Source organism: Cydia pomonella, chromosome 22 (assembly GCF_033807575.1).
Source record: "Cydia pomonella isolate Wapato2018A chromosome 22, ilCydPomo1, whole genome shotgun sequence".
NCBI lineage: Eukaryota > Metazoa > Arthropoda > Insecta > Lepidoptera > Tortricidae > Cydia > Cydia pomonella.
Window position 1 is genome coordinate 4150140 of NC_084724.1, and position 15232 is coordinate 4165371.

General features: G+C 38.9%; 1 protein-coding gene across 1 annotated transcript in view; it reads right to left on the reverse strand.

Annotated features, from left to right (window-relative positions):
- LOC133529948 (uncharacterized) overlaps positions 1–3561 on the reverse strand; it is a 276394-nt gene extending 272833 nt beyond the window's left edge. The window contains exon 1 of the mRNA XM_061867733.1: positions 3174–3561. The gene's annotated coding sequence lies outside the window, so the exon portion shown is untranslated. The remainder of the gene's footprint in view (positions 1–3173) is intronic.
- Positions 3562–15232: the final 11671 nt, after the last annotated feature.

Here is a 15232-nt window from a genome sequence, read left to right on the forward strand (position 1 = left end):
CAAGTATATGCATTTCTTACTGAAGGCTTATGTCGCCCCTTGGCCATCTCTAAGGTAGAACAGTGTGGTTGGATCAACTCAGGTAATTCCAACCTAGTGAGAGAGATGGCGCTGCCATCTCTCTTGATCTTATTTGTAGAGCCATAAGAACGTGTTACATTTTTTGTGGCCTTGAAGAGGAACATATTATTGCAGACTGTGCCTATTCACTGACTTTCAAAAAGAAGAAGGTTCTGTAGAAAAAACACGTCTCTAATCAGGCTAAAGTTTGAAGTAGTTACTTGTGTAAATGCACTAGCTGTTTACTGTTCTGTAACCTTCCAGAGGGCCTACCGCGAACCACGTTCGACGTGTTGCCTCTCTGTCGCACTTGTAAATTCGTACATAAGTGTGACAGGGAGGCAATACGTTGAAAGGGGTCCGCGGTAGGCCTTCAGGTACGGACCAAAGCACGCAATACTGACGTAACGTAACCTTAATATGAATATATTGTATATTAATGCGATACCTTCAACCCTTAAATCAGAACGTCTGAACTAAGTAATAAGCTGCGGTTTCGCGACCGAGAAAAAGGAAAATACGAAGGTATAGGTAAATAAGCTTCCCCTTCTATAAACAAAGCGACGGAATAAATACATACATATATTTAGACGAAGTTCATAAATCTCATAATGCTAATACCTTTATTCTTGTGAAGACCCACCAAGAGTGAAAGAGATAGCATTATGACCTGACCCACACTCCGCCTTACTCACCGGCAGGAACACAACACTATGACTAGGGTCTAGTGTTATTTGGCTGCGGTTTAACTAAGACAGTCCAAACCTTGTTCGAAGACTTCAGATTAATCTGCTCAGTTCTTAACCGAGCTTACTTTCGTCCAAAGGGTCTCAGTTGAGCTCCTGATGGCGGTGGTCACGTGGGGCGGGCACAGATAGGAAACGTAGTCTGGCCATAAATTCTGTCCCAACATTTTCATCATTTTAAATTTAATAATGTAACGTTTGATGTACTTTTGTTTCTTGGTTATGCTTAAATAGACATTTGGCTGTCAGAAAACGTTCATTTAGATCCAGGTATCGTTTCCCTGAAGATGGAGTGGGGCATCAAAGAGAATCGTGTCGATAGCGTTATACAAGTGCAACAAGCAAGTCAATGACATTTTCAAACTGCTCAAACCTTTGAATATAACGAAGAAATTTATCTATCGTACTATCAAGCGATACAACGACACGGGTTTAGTCGACGACCGACCAAGGAGCGGTCGACCACGTCAAACAAGGACACCGTTAGTGATTAAAGCGGTAGCTGAGCGAATTCGGAGTAATCCGCTACGCAGGCAGAAAATCATGGCTAGGGAAATGAAAATTCTCCCTAGAACTATGTCGCGTATTATAAAACAAGACCTTAATCTTGGGGCATAATCCGACGATAACGTCGGAGCACAGCCCGCGTAGCCAATTTGTATATCGCTCACGCTCCGTAGCGAACGAAACACAACTGTCACAGTCGCACTAATATGGAAGAGAGATAGAGAGAGATGACTACGATACGCTACGGAGTGTTTACGATTGTGACGTTGGCTACGCAGCCAGCACAGCCAAACTGCACGATTGGCTCGAATTCGTGAGTGACACCGCTGAACTAGCACCATCTTTAAAGCGAAGCGTTTGATGTCTGTGATCCTTAGTGCCCGTGGCTCGTCCTTAGATTTATGTCAATGTTTTGACGACCGGTCTGGCCTAGTGGGTAGTGACCCTGCCAATGAAGCCGATGGTCCCGGGTTCAAATCCTGGTAAGGGCATTTATTTTGTGCGAAAAATAGGAAATTCGAAACGAGTGGCGATAAATTGAAACACGACCGAAGGGATTGTTTTTAATCGACATTAGTTGCGAATTATCTATTCGCACATGTATCGTACAACGTTTTACAGTACATATAGCCCTTTTAATATTCGGCACTGTATCTAACGTAATATGCTAATTTTCGCACTCGTGCGGTAAAGTAGCACCATATGTACTGTAAAATGTGTTACAGCACATAAACAAACTATTGTCACCTAGCTGCCTGGTCAAATAACAACAAAACATAGTTTAAGCACCTACAAGTACAATAGTACATATGTTTTCCTAAACCAAAAAAATCTGTCCGCAGCCGCAATATACCGAGACTGAAATAACGTTATATGTAAATAATAATTCTGTCTATATACGTCCCACTGTTGGGCACAGGCTGCTGCTGGGCTGGTGCTGGGCACTGGGTTCTCATGGTCGAGAGGGTTTGGGCTATAGTCCCGACGCTGGCCCAATGCGGGTTTGGGACTTTACATACACCTTAGAATTGCTTCGCGGATGTACGCAGGTTCCCTCACGATGTTTTTCCTTCAGCGAATAAGTAGCTAGTGGTGAATATCATATGATATTCCGTACATAAGTTCCAAAAAACTCATTGGTACGAGCCAGGATTTGAACCCGTAACCTCCGGATCGAAAGTCGGACGTCATATCCACTAGGCCACCACCGCTTTATATATGTAAAACTACTGCTAAGTATATGTAGATATACTAAACTCGGCTCTAAATATTGTAGCATTGTCTACGTATCTACTTAACGTAAATGTTTTGCAACCTGCTATACCAATACCACCAAGCCGCTCCGGTCAAAAGGTCTCCCATTCCTTTCGATTATGAATCTTTATATTGACAAATCAAGATTGTGTTTGTCTTGGCAAGTTTTGATGTGCGGACGGAGAAAATACAGATAGATACCTACATCAATTGAATTATGGGGCACTATGTACGTTGCCCAAATTTCAATATTAGATCTTGATTCGTTTTAGGTATGCATTATTTTTTATTGTGAAAAGGTTTCAAATGCTAGACTTTATTCATCTATACATGAGTAATAAATAATATACATTACATTGAAGTTCAAAACATAATCCACATCTATAAACAACGGTTTGTTATTTTAACGTTATGTAAATAATCGGTTTTCAGTTATTTTCACTCAACCATACCGAACACATTGTCTTATGACTCAACGAACTAACCAATACATGCCGTCAATATATAATACCAACCTATAGTATTAATTATTTACACTTCTACCCATACAAATCTCCATGTACACACACTTTGACAACCTAAATTGAATAAATAATTGTATCTTACCTTAAGAATCACAGGAAAAATCCACAGTTTGACAATGTATTTGACCACACGGCACACGCGATCCGACACAACGCGACACGACCGCCCGCGGCGCCTGGCGTACGATTACTGCCCGTAATACGGTGTTTACGCCGCACCGCGCCTGCGCGAACTACCCTCCGTATCACAACGCTCTAAACAAAATGGCTCCTTCAGACTGATATGCGCAATGCATTTTCGACTTTAAACTGTTGTATTAAGGTTGAGCTTTTAATGAATATTTGACGTGAAGTGAAACAGTTTAGATTTAAACGTTCATTTACCAAGTTTGCTTTAGTAAATATGCTAAACGAATTTGAACTTTATTAAAAATAACGTTAACGTCAAATAAACGGTGTTTATAAATATGTTCTTTGTTCACGTGAAATTCATTGGTGATGTGAGAAAATGTGCTTTTAATTGGATGAACAGGGCTTTGAAGTAAGCTTCAATGCATACAACATTATGCATCTGGAAGGCTGGCCTTCAGATATCAGCATAGTTGATGGATCCATAATCTCAGTTTATATTAGGAAAATAACTATTTAAGGCTTGAGCATACTGGAGGCGATGCGATACGTTAAGATAGTTTATACATAATCGTAGTGATAAGCAATAAATAAAATACGCGAAAATATAATCTTATTAAGCGAGTTCAACAGTATACCTAACTTGAGTTTTGGTATTCGCTTTAGGGCTAATGTAGACGGTGCGAGAACAAGTTTCATTTTATATGTATTAATCTTATAAAGCGGTGGTGACCGAGTGGATATGACGTCCGACTTTCAATCCGGAGGTCGCGGGTTCAAATCCTGACTCGTACCAATGAGTTTTTTCGGAACTTATGTACGAAATATCATTTCATATTTATCACTAGCTTTTCGGTGAAGGAAAACATCGTGAGGAAACCTGCATACATCTGCGAGGAAATTCAAAGGTGTATATGTGAAGTCCCGAATCCGCATTGGGCTAGCGTGGGGACTATAGCCCGAGCCCTCTCGCGCATGAGAGGAGGCCTGTGCCCAGCAGTGGGACGTATATAGGCTCAATTATTATTATAATCTTATAAAGCGATTTTTACGCCTCAGATCCAAATCTGTTAAACCTCACTTTGGCAACTCAGCAAGCTTCGTTGCCAAAACACGGTACTCGACTGAAAAGCTGTCTGTTATATTACTATTGTATAAAATACCATTTTAACGACTTTTTTGCTTTGGCACCCGCTTAAGACACAATAGCTTTTGTAAAACCGATTTGATAAAATTTGTACTTTGCGGTATTTGATTGGTCGGCTGAATTGGATGTAACCTCAATATTCCGCAATGTTACAAAACTCGCATGGGAATTCGTGCGTCATCTAAATGAGCCTTAAAGGGCCCCCTAATTACCAGTTCGCCGGACGATATCGGCCTGTCAGTTATTGGCACGCGCTCAAGAAAATTTGTACTTATACATTGCGGTATTTGATCGGTCGGCTGAATTGGATGTAACCTCAATATTCCGCAATGTTACAAGACTTGCATGGGAATTCGCGCGTCATCTAAATGAGCCTTAAAGGGGCCCACTAATTAGTTCGCCGGACGATATCGGCCTGTCAGTTATTCGCGATTGTCAGCTTTTCCGGATAACTGACAGGCCGTTATCGTCCGGCGAACTTGGTAATCGGTGGGCCCCTTGGTATCCCAATGTCTCTAGACACATGAAAGACTTACCGAAAATATCATTTAATGAAAGTTTAACATATGTAGGTACTCTAAATGTTTTTTTCTTAGTATTACAGTTAAAGAAAACGTTTCTCAAGGCAAATAATGAATCTAAAGCATCGCGTACAATTTGTAGAGTAGGTAATTGTTTTCTTGTGGTTATCGTCGCATATTTTGAGTATTTTTTAGTATGTATATATTTCCCATGAAACGTATTTTAAAACAAAAATGGAGTAGGCTAGTTTGTATGACGACAAAGCAATTTGCACGCAGTTGTCTACTTTCGTCTTGTTAACCAAATCTTCAGTCCATTTGTACGGCGACCAAGAGGTGGCATTTAAGATATACGTTTACGACTTCGTGAACTCGATCGCATTCGGTCTCTATCCCACTAATCCATCAGTGCGAGGAAATGGACCGCGATCGGGTTTACGCATATGGTTGCCACCCATACTATATATATATAAAAGGGTGGCAACCCTATTCCCTAACGTAAACGTCAAGTGTCAACTCGTGGTACGAGTTCTTCTCACGCTGCGCTGCGCATTACGTACTACGCCGTAGCGCTACGAGATTCGCTCAGAAGTCTTCTTCTTCTTTGCTGATCCCCACATTAGTTACTGTCAGCTCTCCAAATTTTTCTGCGCCATGACATGCTGTCTAGGGTTGTCGAATCAGGGTGCCTAGCCAAGATGCCAATGGGTTACGCTCCGTAGCGAACGAGACGCTAATGTCTTGGTCGCACTAATATAGAAGAGTGATAGACAGAGATACGAAGGCGGGGTATATGCAGAATCTAGACTCGTAACACCTTATAATAAGAAACATGATTGCCGACTTCGTGTAATAGAATACTCTATAGCTTTAAAATGTATACAATAAACTTATTTATAAGATAATATTAAGAGTAAATAAGAGCGATTACAGCGGCAGTTAAGCATTAGGGGTCTTTGTTCGCTGTCATAATTTTTAGAATGTATATGCTTTGTATTAATAAATAAATATATAAAAACCGTTTCGTTCGCTACGGTGCAAACCATTGGCATCTTGGCTAGGTACCCAGGCTCCTCTTTCTTTAACATGATCATGCTGGTGGACCACGTCGATGGCGGCCTCTACTTCCTTTTTCCGGCAGGTACACCGCTGTTTTAATCACATACCCGTCATATCTGCGCATGACATGTCCGTACCACTGCAGACGACATTCCTTCAGCTTTCCGGGGATAGGGACTACCTCCATATTAACCGGCCAAGTGCCAGTAGGACTCGCGCACGAAGGGTTCCGTACCCATTATCTATAAAAACGGCAAATAATCACATTTATTGTATGGGAGCCCCCTTAAATATTTATTTTATTCTATTTTTTAGTATTTTTAGTTATAGCTGCAACAGAAATACATCATCTGTGAAAATTTCAACTGTCTAACTATCACGGTTCATGAGATACAGCCTAGTGACAGACGGACAGACAGACGGACGGACGGACAGCGGAGTCTTAGTAATAGAGTCCCGTTTTACCCTTTGGGTACGGATTGTATAAAATACTATTTTATAAACGAAATAAATCCTATACAAAGGGCTAACATCTCTATTACGCACGCTCTCACTCACACGACATGCACTATATATGTCGCAGGGAAATGATAAAGTTTCAACTAGAAAATGGTATGTATATGGTGATTTGATTAAATCTCTGAACTGGTTTAGTGAAATGAAAGCAAGTACCGAATACAACAATGATCAAATTTCATTACCGTCAAAACTGTCAACTTTACCATCAGAAGGTAAGAAAGTATGGTATAATTAATGAGACGAGCCGTCTTAATAATAAATAATAATGTTTCAGTTTACAACCACCTATTCTTGGATTTGATTAAAATAGCTGGCTTGATAAACAACTTTGATAGGTACCTACTTTTGACATATTATTTTACCATTTCACTTAATCAAGACAGAGATTTGATCAAATTGCTAAACTGTGGAGTAAAATGTTGTACCTATTCGGTACTTGCTGTCGTCATTTCACTAAACCAGTTCAGAGATTTAATCACATCACCATCTTATATAAAACTAGTTGACTTTTTGAGTTCGTTTCGTCAACTTACTGCCGTGATTAGGGATTTTGTCAAATTCCTAAACAAATCTAATGAAATGAAAAATCATGTCGCGTTTATTGGCCGATTTTGTCTTTTTGCTAAACAGAGTCAGTGATTTGGTCAAATGACTGAATTTTTCTAGGGACATGATGATATGGATTCGCCATTTTACAATCCTGCGTGATTTGATCATATCCCTTAGAATTTTTTTAAAATCTCTGTTTTCATCATTTCCCTGCGACATATATATTCCTAAGTACTATCTGTAATCTTGTGTATAATTTGTTCAGAGTTTAATTGCGAACAATCGTACTACCGACCTACTAATCGACCGTTTTATTTTTACTCGACGCGGAACGGAGAATGGTACGGTTACAGAACGAATGAAATAACCTTGGGTAGCTAAATACCTAGATATAAACTGAATACCCTAGGTCTTGCGCATACATCTAAAGAGCACTAGTATACCTAATAACCTTACCTAAAGCTTTTGTAGGCCACATAATATATATTACTCGTGGCTCTGTGAGCTGTAGACCGGAACTCAATTTTTAACTCCTACGCTTACTCTGGTTATAATACTAGCTGAAAATCTTTGAGGATTGGACTTTTTGTTTGCCGCGACATCTATGGTCGAGTAGCAGTACTGAGAGTTCCGCTACTTGACGCTAGATGTAGACTACGAAAATAATAGTATTTTTGGTAACAAAACAGTTGTATGGAGTGAGTTTTGGTAACAAAACAGTTGGTTGGAGGTCTTCTTAATTATTTTTGACGACAGAGAAATTGAAACCTGCCAGCGTATCAAACATGCCAATCGTTGACGCTCCGTAGCGTAGCGTAGTCATCTCTCGTTATCAAACTTCCATATTAGTGCGACAGTGACAGTTGCGTTTCGTTCGCTACGGAGCGTTAACGATTGGCATTTTGGCTACGCAAGCTGTTCAGAACATTTCACAAGAATCGATTGAGAAATTCGAACCTGCAGAGGAGAATATCCGCATAATTTACGAAAGCATTTTGCCCAAAAAGCGATAGAAGAAGTGTGTGTGGTGTGAGATTATAAGATAGAATTAGGAACAGGGTAAAGTGTGGACTGAACGAAGATGTAATGACAAAAATATCAAAAGGTATGTTGATATGGTTTGGGACACGGAAAGAATGAGTGAAAGAAGGCTAACAAAGAGAGTGTATAAGGGAGAAGTAGAAGAGGGAGCTGGAAGGGGTAGACCTCGGCAGACTTTCTCTGATCAAATCGGGGAAATCCCGGAGAAAGGCCAGGCCAAGAGCACCCTAAACCGACGAGCGTGTATGAGGAAGATTATAAAAGTGAAGTAAGCGAAAGAGGTATGCCAGGACCGTAGCAAGTGGAAATCCGTGGTCTCTGCCTGCCCCTTCGGAAAATAGGCATGATTATATATGTATTATGTCCAAGCTGAAACGAAGACGCTTGGTCAATAAATAAAACTCCTTAAAATCCTAAAATTTCTAATAGCTTCTTCAAAATTCACTTAAAACTTCTCAGTATTCAACAATTCCATTCCATTCTATGGTAACCCCCATTCTCTGGAAAACTTTTAATTGATTGGCCGATACTTAAAAGGGGTTTCCTCTCAAATTGATGGAAGGTCGGTCCTTTTTAATCCTTTTGATCAAATACTTGACCCATAAGCTAATTGAGTAAATTGACCATAAGGGCGTTCGCTAGCTAAAAAAATGTAGGCGCGAAGGGTTGACCTCCCGTCAAAAATTTGAATATCAAGCCTATTTCTACTGACAAAGTGGGTGTGTCAGAGTATATCAATGTCTCGTACTAAAAAAATTGTAATACAAAGAAAATCGAGCGAGTAGAATTTTTACATGCAAAACTTCCATGATTGAATATGAGTTCAATATTCCCAGTACCTGTATCTGTACGTTTTGCTTGTTTTGATATTCATGTTTTTATAAGAACTTCGTTTTTTAAATATAAAGCGCTAAAAACAGCCAAATAAAAGCGCCATAAACCTAGCATACTGAATCGGCAACAATAAACGCAAAAATCAAAACAACGTAGTGATTATATGCTCTTTGATCAAAACCGTCAGACACAGATAATTTCTTTCTCATTTCGTTGCGATTGGTTAAGTTATGGCGGAGCAAAATGTCGACAACGAATCCTCGATTTCTATGATTTTTTACGCAGGATTTTTCGCGAAGTTGCAGTTGTCTTTATTGCACTAATTTTAGGAGCCGCTCTCGTCAGCGCGACGGAGATATTTACCTAAAATCCTCACATCTGAGATGGGGTTCCGCTGGTATTTCCTCTTAAGTTATATTACGTTCAACTCTTTACAAACCCTACCGACCAAGTTGTGCTTTCAAGAAGATAACGCGATTACAACCTGGATTCAACGTAAAGTAACTAAACTATAGTATTTTATGCAACAGTTGTATAAGAAGGGTCAAAAAAGGCGAGTGGCGTGAGTTACAATGTGAGCCGGAGCTGAAGGCGTAGGCGAACATTGTAAAGGAATACGCCACGAGAATTTTTTGACCTACTTATACAACGTTGCATACAATATTTTTCCTACGAGTCAACAAAAATAAATCTTAATTTAGGTAAACAAATTACAGCAAAAGTATATAGCCAAGACGCGCGAGCATACCTTGTTACGCGCCCGGCCCGCCCCGGGCCGCGGCCGGCCGGTCGGCGACACCTCCTCGTAACTCATGAGGCCCTGGTACTTGCTACTTGCTAAATTAATTTTTTGGACAGTTTTTTTCTCAATTTTGGCCACCGTAGCCTACGGAGACTAACAAGCAACGCTAAGCGGTCTTCGTAGTCTATGAGTGTTGCTATATTACGGGTGTCACATGCGTGTTTCTGACTTATGAAGTAATTATTTTTACTATGCAACCAAATGAATATTTTGTAAGTTGACAGCAATGCACTTAGTTTAAAACTGTATTCGTTTTGGTTTTGTTAGGTTGGTAGCCATTAATCGCAGTAACGTTATAGCTTATAAAAGCACAAGAGCTTTTATGAGGAATAGACAATATAGACTTTTCTTGAAATCTTTTATGTATGTTCTTATATTCGTGTTAATGAATGCATAAATGACAGATAACAGTAGAGGAGTAGGAAAAGTGGTAAACATTACAAGCTCTGAAATTTTTATCTACTTAAGGTAGAGTTGGGAAGAGCTCGCGTCTTTTGACTCAAATTCTACTCAGTTTTACGAGATTATTCGCTTACATAGGGTGCGATATACTGTACAGGCAAAGCCAGCATTTATTTTTAATTAAATTAAATTCGCTCTTTAAATTGTATTAGCAATCTTGAGGCCTTTTTTTCGGTACTACGGTAGACAATTTTTATAGCCCTAATTTTCAATTAATTGAAACATTTATAATGATTAACGAGGTTTGATAATGACTAATTAAAACTTTAGTCGACCCACAAACTCCAAATTATTAACAACACTAGTTCCAGACCGCAAACAAACATGACTCATTGTCATATAGTGTTATTTACACATTAAATGGCGTATTTCTTGTGCCCTTCACGTGTGAAGGGAAGCTTGAACGCACGCAACAGACAACTTATGTGCTCGTTACAACACAACAACGTCTTCTACGTACGTACAGCCAGATTCAAATATAGCATTATAGTTATTTTACCATATATTTTTGATAGGTATCTTTATAGAATAGAATATCAGTTATTTCCGTATAAGTACAGTTATACAAGAACATTAAAATAAGACTTATAACTAACATTGTAACTACACTGCAAAAGGTCACTCAGCATAATGCCAGGTCCTAATTACTAAGATAAATTATAATAATAACGACAATAAATAACGAAGCAGAAATGAAGCAGTTGACATCAAATTACTCTAATCTAATCAAGTTACTCTTCCGTCACAATAAGCTAAACTGGAGCTTAAAGTATAGTAGATTATTAACACATTCACTGCCGGGAACCCACCTGGTGGGCGCTCGTGAACTTTGTTCAGATGCCGGACAACCCGCTGGGCAGGTTGTTTTGTACGCAGCTATAGACCACCGGTTTCTGGGGTAGTGCGCCGTTTTTTGTCTGGCAGTGAATGTGTTAACCAAGGGATGAACTGTGGATAGTACGTGTTTTTACTATGAAGGTGAAACTTTTTGCGATAACTCAAAAACAGCTAAACTGATCATGTCCGCTATAGTTTTCATTTAATGTCTTTCTTAAGCTCTACTTCCACGATTTTTTTCATATTTTTTTGACCTGATTCAAAAGTTAGAGGGGGGGACACATTATTTTTTTCTTTCGGAGCGATTATCTCCGAACATATTCACTTTTTCAAATAATGTTTGTAGAAGACCCCTATTCGTTTTGAAAGACCTTTCCAACGATATCCCACACTGTAGGGTGTACTTTTATAATTTAGTTTACTTAATTGACCCGGGTGATTTGAGCTGGGTGAACAGAGTCAACTACAGGTACTATTACTAGATTAATCAATTTAGTTCAATTTCGAAGTTTTCAACTATTCTAGTTTACCAAAACTTTCTACGATACACACTTTATACCTGGATCAAGCATAATTAAGATATTCCGTGCCCAACCAACTATATAGAGCAGATAAGCCCCCGTTTCAAGTTTTCAAGCAGTTTGTACTTAGATTACCGAACTTGGGCGTTTGAGTATGTCCCCTGGCGCGTTGCGGAGCGGAGGTGAGAATATTCGAAGCAGGTATTCTCTTGAGAAATATTCTCGTAATATATATAGGTCGGTCCGTTTTTTCTAAGAATATGTAAGTACCTATTGGAAATGTAAATAATTTTGAACTGCAAACAGGGGAAGAATCAATAGTCCTCCATCTGGCGGCCAACTTTTAAATAAAAATGTACGTAGGTTAAGGACTTGTAATTTAGTCTTTTTTTTAATCTTATTTATTTTATAAGCCATACATAGTCTTAAGTTAATCATTTCAATTGTGTTACGAAAATTAACCGTGTAAATTTTATTGTATTTTATTTATTTTAGGTACCTACTTAAGTCATACACAACAGCCGGATGGTTCAAAAACAAGTTATTTATGATACAAGTGCGAAAAGTAGGATATTAGCAACGAGTGGGATAAATTTTAAATCGACACGATTTGCCTATTCGCAATTTCGCACGTGTATCGTACAACGCTTTACAGTACACATGGCCATTTAAAATTTCGACAGGCAGGGAAACTGCTCATTCCCGCACTAGTGCGGGAAAGTAGCACCATAATTATAATCTATAAACCTCGGTTTGAACCAACGACTTTTGACTACACATATGAGAGCTTATAGCGCAAGGGTTCTAACCAAGATGCCATTCGTTTGCGCCGTAGCGAACGAAACGCTTAATGTCTCTGTCGCACTTATATATATGGAAGTGATCGTTACGTCGCAAACTAATGGCATCTTGGCTAGGCCCTTTCCGCTCTTCTAGAACATTGATTATATACCTACACCGTGGGCCCATATATCTCGACAGATTTTAACCTTTGGTATGCTTAGGAGCAGATCTGCTCCATATATATTCAACCAAATTCAACTTAAACATGAAGATGTCATGGTTGCTAAATGGAATTTTTTTGACAGGCCTATACGAAAGGTTAACCACGCATTCCTGAGGTCATAAGGGCACATTTTGGCGAAAAAAAAACTTTGCAACGAATGTTTTTTTTATTTTCAGATAAATTTTGCGAGTTTCCTTTAAACTTGAATGTCTGTCGATAGGTATACTCGTAGGTCTCAAAGTCGCATAGTAGCAGCGTCGTAGCCAAAAAGGCGATTTTCACTAAGTTATTACAGAAAGAAAATTTCACAGGAATGTCATTATCTTTAAAACAAGTCTCTAAATGCGGTTAATACACCTATCAAATCTGTCAGGTCATACGGGCCCACAGTGTGTATGGTTTAGATCTAAGATTTTTTTTTACTTTGCTTGGTTCGATAGAAAGGGAAGGGGTTACAAAATAAAAGACAAGATTGCTTTTTCCACTTCATACTCACTGTATGTATTTATTTTATTTTTTTGTATTTTTTTTCTCAATTTATTTTTTAAAACTTTTCTTTGAACCAAATTTATATTATTATTAAATATATATCTCAAGTGTATTTACAGTATATGTACAGTGTTGTATGTACAGTTTTCTAGCTGTATTATGTACACCGTCGTGTATACAAGTCAACGTCTAACCACTTTCGGTACATAGATATACAAAAAAACTATTAAACATACCTAAAGTAACTTATATCTATTTATAAAGTAACTTTTAGTTGCACTCTTTATAATATCATAAGTTAGTTTAATCATTTTTTGTTTTTTTTTTTTAATGGCATCATCTTGATATTGAAAAAAATGTACCATCATTTTGTACACAGCTAGTAACTTACTAAGTATATGTAGTCAAGTCAGATTTTTTAAAATTACTAGGTATTTCTAATCACGCTTTTCAAAAAGCATAGTCAGAACCCTTAGTGTAAATTTATTCGATAGCGTGACGTGACGTACGCGTTAAATCTCATTTTGTATGGGATTTAGAAACAGCGCGCCAAGTGGGACGTTTTGAAAACTCAAAATCCCATACAAATGAGACTTACTTAACGCAAACGCGTACGTCACGTTTCGCTATCGAATAAATTTACACTAGGGGTACAGATTTTTTTCCAACCACCTAAATTTTCGAATACGTCCTGCCGCTTACGACATTGACAAAAAAATATTACATGGGCTAAAGTCGGGTCCAGACGGGTGTAACGTGTTATGTAATCCATCGTGTAATGTAACAGGAATTCTGCGTGTGGACGGCACTTCTTGCATCACATATAACGCTCGTGCCAAATCCATCGGCTATCGGTTTTAGCTCGAACGCAAAGGCGTTCGCAGTGCCGTCCACACGTTGACGCTATACACGTAATCTTACATTACAGCCGTCTGGACCCAGCTTAATAAAAGCTGAATCATTTATGCGATCTTTTACCCCATATAGCATATGCTGCAAGATCGATTATACCACTTCGCTGCTAACTTGTCTTTGTCTGACTACTAGTATATCCTTCTGGATACTACAGCCCTAGATGTCGGTTCATCGTCTTATTTCCCGCAATCGCGGTATTAAAGACATAAAACGAAGCATAAAAGAAAATGGCGTCACGTATCAAGCTTACGCGCGTATAAAGGGAAGTGCATTTTTATAACTGATGCGCTTTACAGGCGCATTTAGATCAAATGTCAAGGCCCGTCGAGATATAAGGCGTATTTTATCATTTAATGTCGGTATTGGTAAATGGTACGCATTAATGATGTAGGGTAAAGTAAACTTTACTAATGCATTGGGTGTACCCAAGACGACATACGTCGATAACAGAGACTTAAAAAATGAACGGAAATAGTCCCGTGAGTATAATTTGTAATCCCAATTTTTTGTTCTATTGGCATTTGTCGATGCACGATTGTCATCTTGGCTACAGCTAGGCCCACTGGCTTAGAGCATTTAGCCAACTGAAGATGCCTTGTCTGTAATGTTCTGTACAAAACAGTCTGCCTATTTTTGCGGGGCTCGTCAAATGTAATGGCTATTTGTACTAAACGTACAAATAGCTATGTCAGATACACGTCAGTCTATAATAATAAGTATGACCATTGGCCGAGGTTTTCGACAGAGGGGTAAGCTCTTAAACGCGACTCCGACTGGTTAAATTGTCTAACCCCCTGGCCTTCAATAATTAGGGTCACCCTATTTAAGTATCGCGTCCCGTATTTTTAGCTGTCCCCGCCGCCGCTGTAGAATAGCTACATAAATTGTCACAATCATCTGTATGTAACCAGTTTGTACTATGTGATATAACAGCAATGCTATGTGAATATGTATTTGCCCTTTCAACAATAATAGTGGTGACTTATTTCCATGAAGTTTTTTTTGCAAAAATTTTATTTTTGATACAAGCTTTTATCGCTGAATGTACTTTTCTTTCCACTGGCAACAGAACTTATACTCATCGAGACAATTCTAACCACTCCAACAGTTGCGTTGTTTCATCACCGAGTTCCAATGGCCGCCCGTCTCCATTATCGGATCAGCCTGATGGTACCATAGTATTGCATTGTCACCCGACTTACATATGTATGCAAATTTTCAGCTCAATCGGAAACCGGGAAGTGGGTCAAATTTAACTTCCAAGATTTGACCCACATATACATACAATTAACTTGCAAATTGCGAGCGTA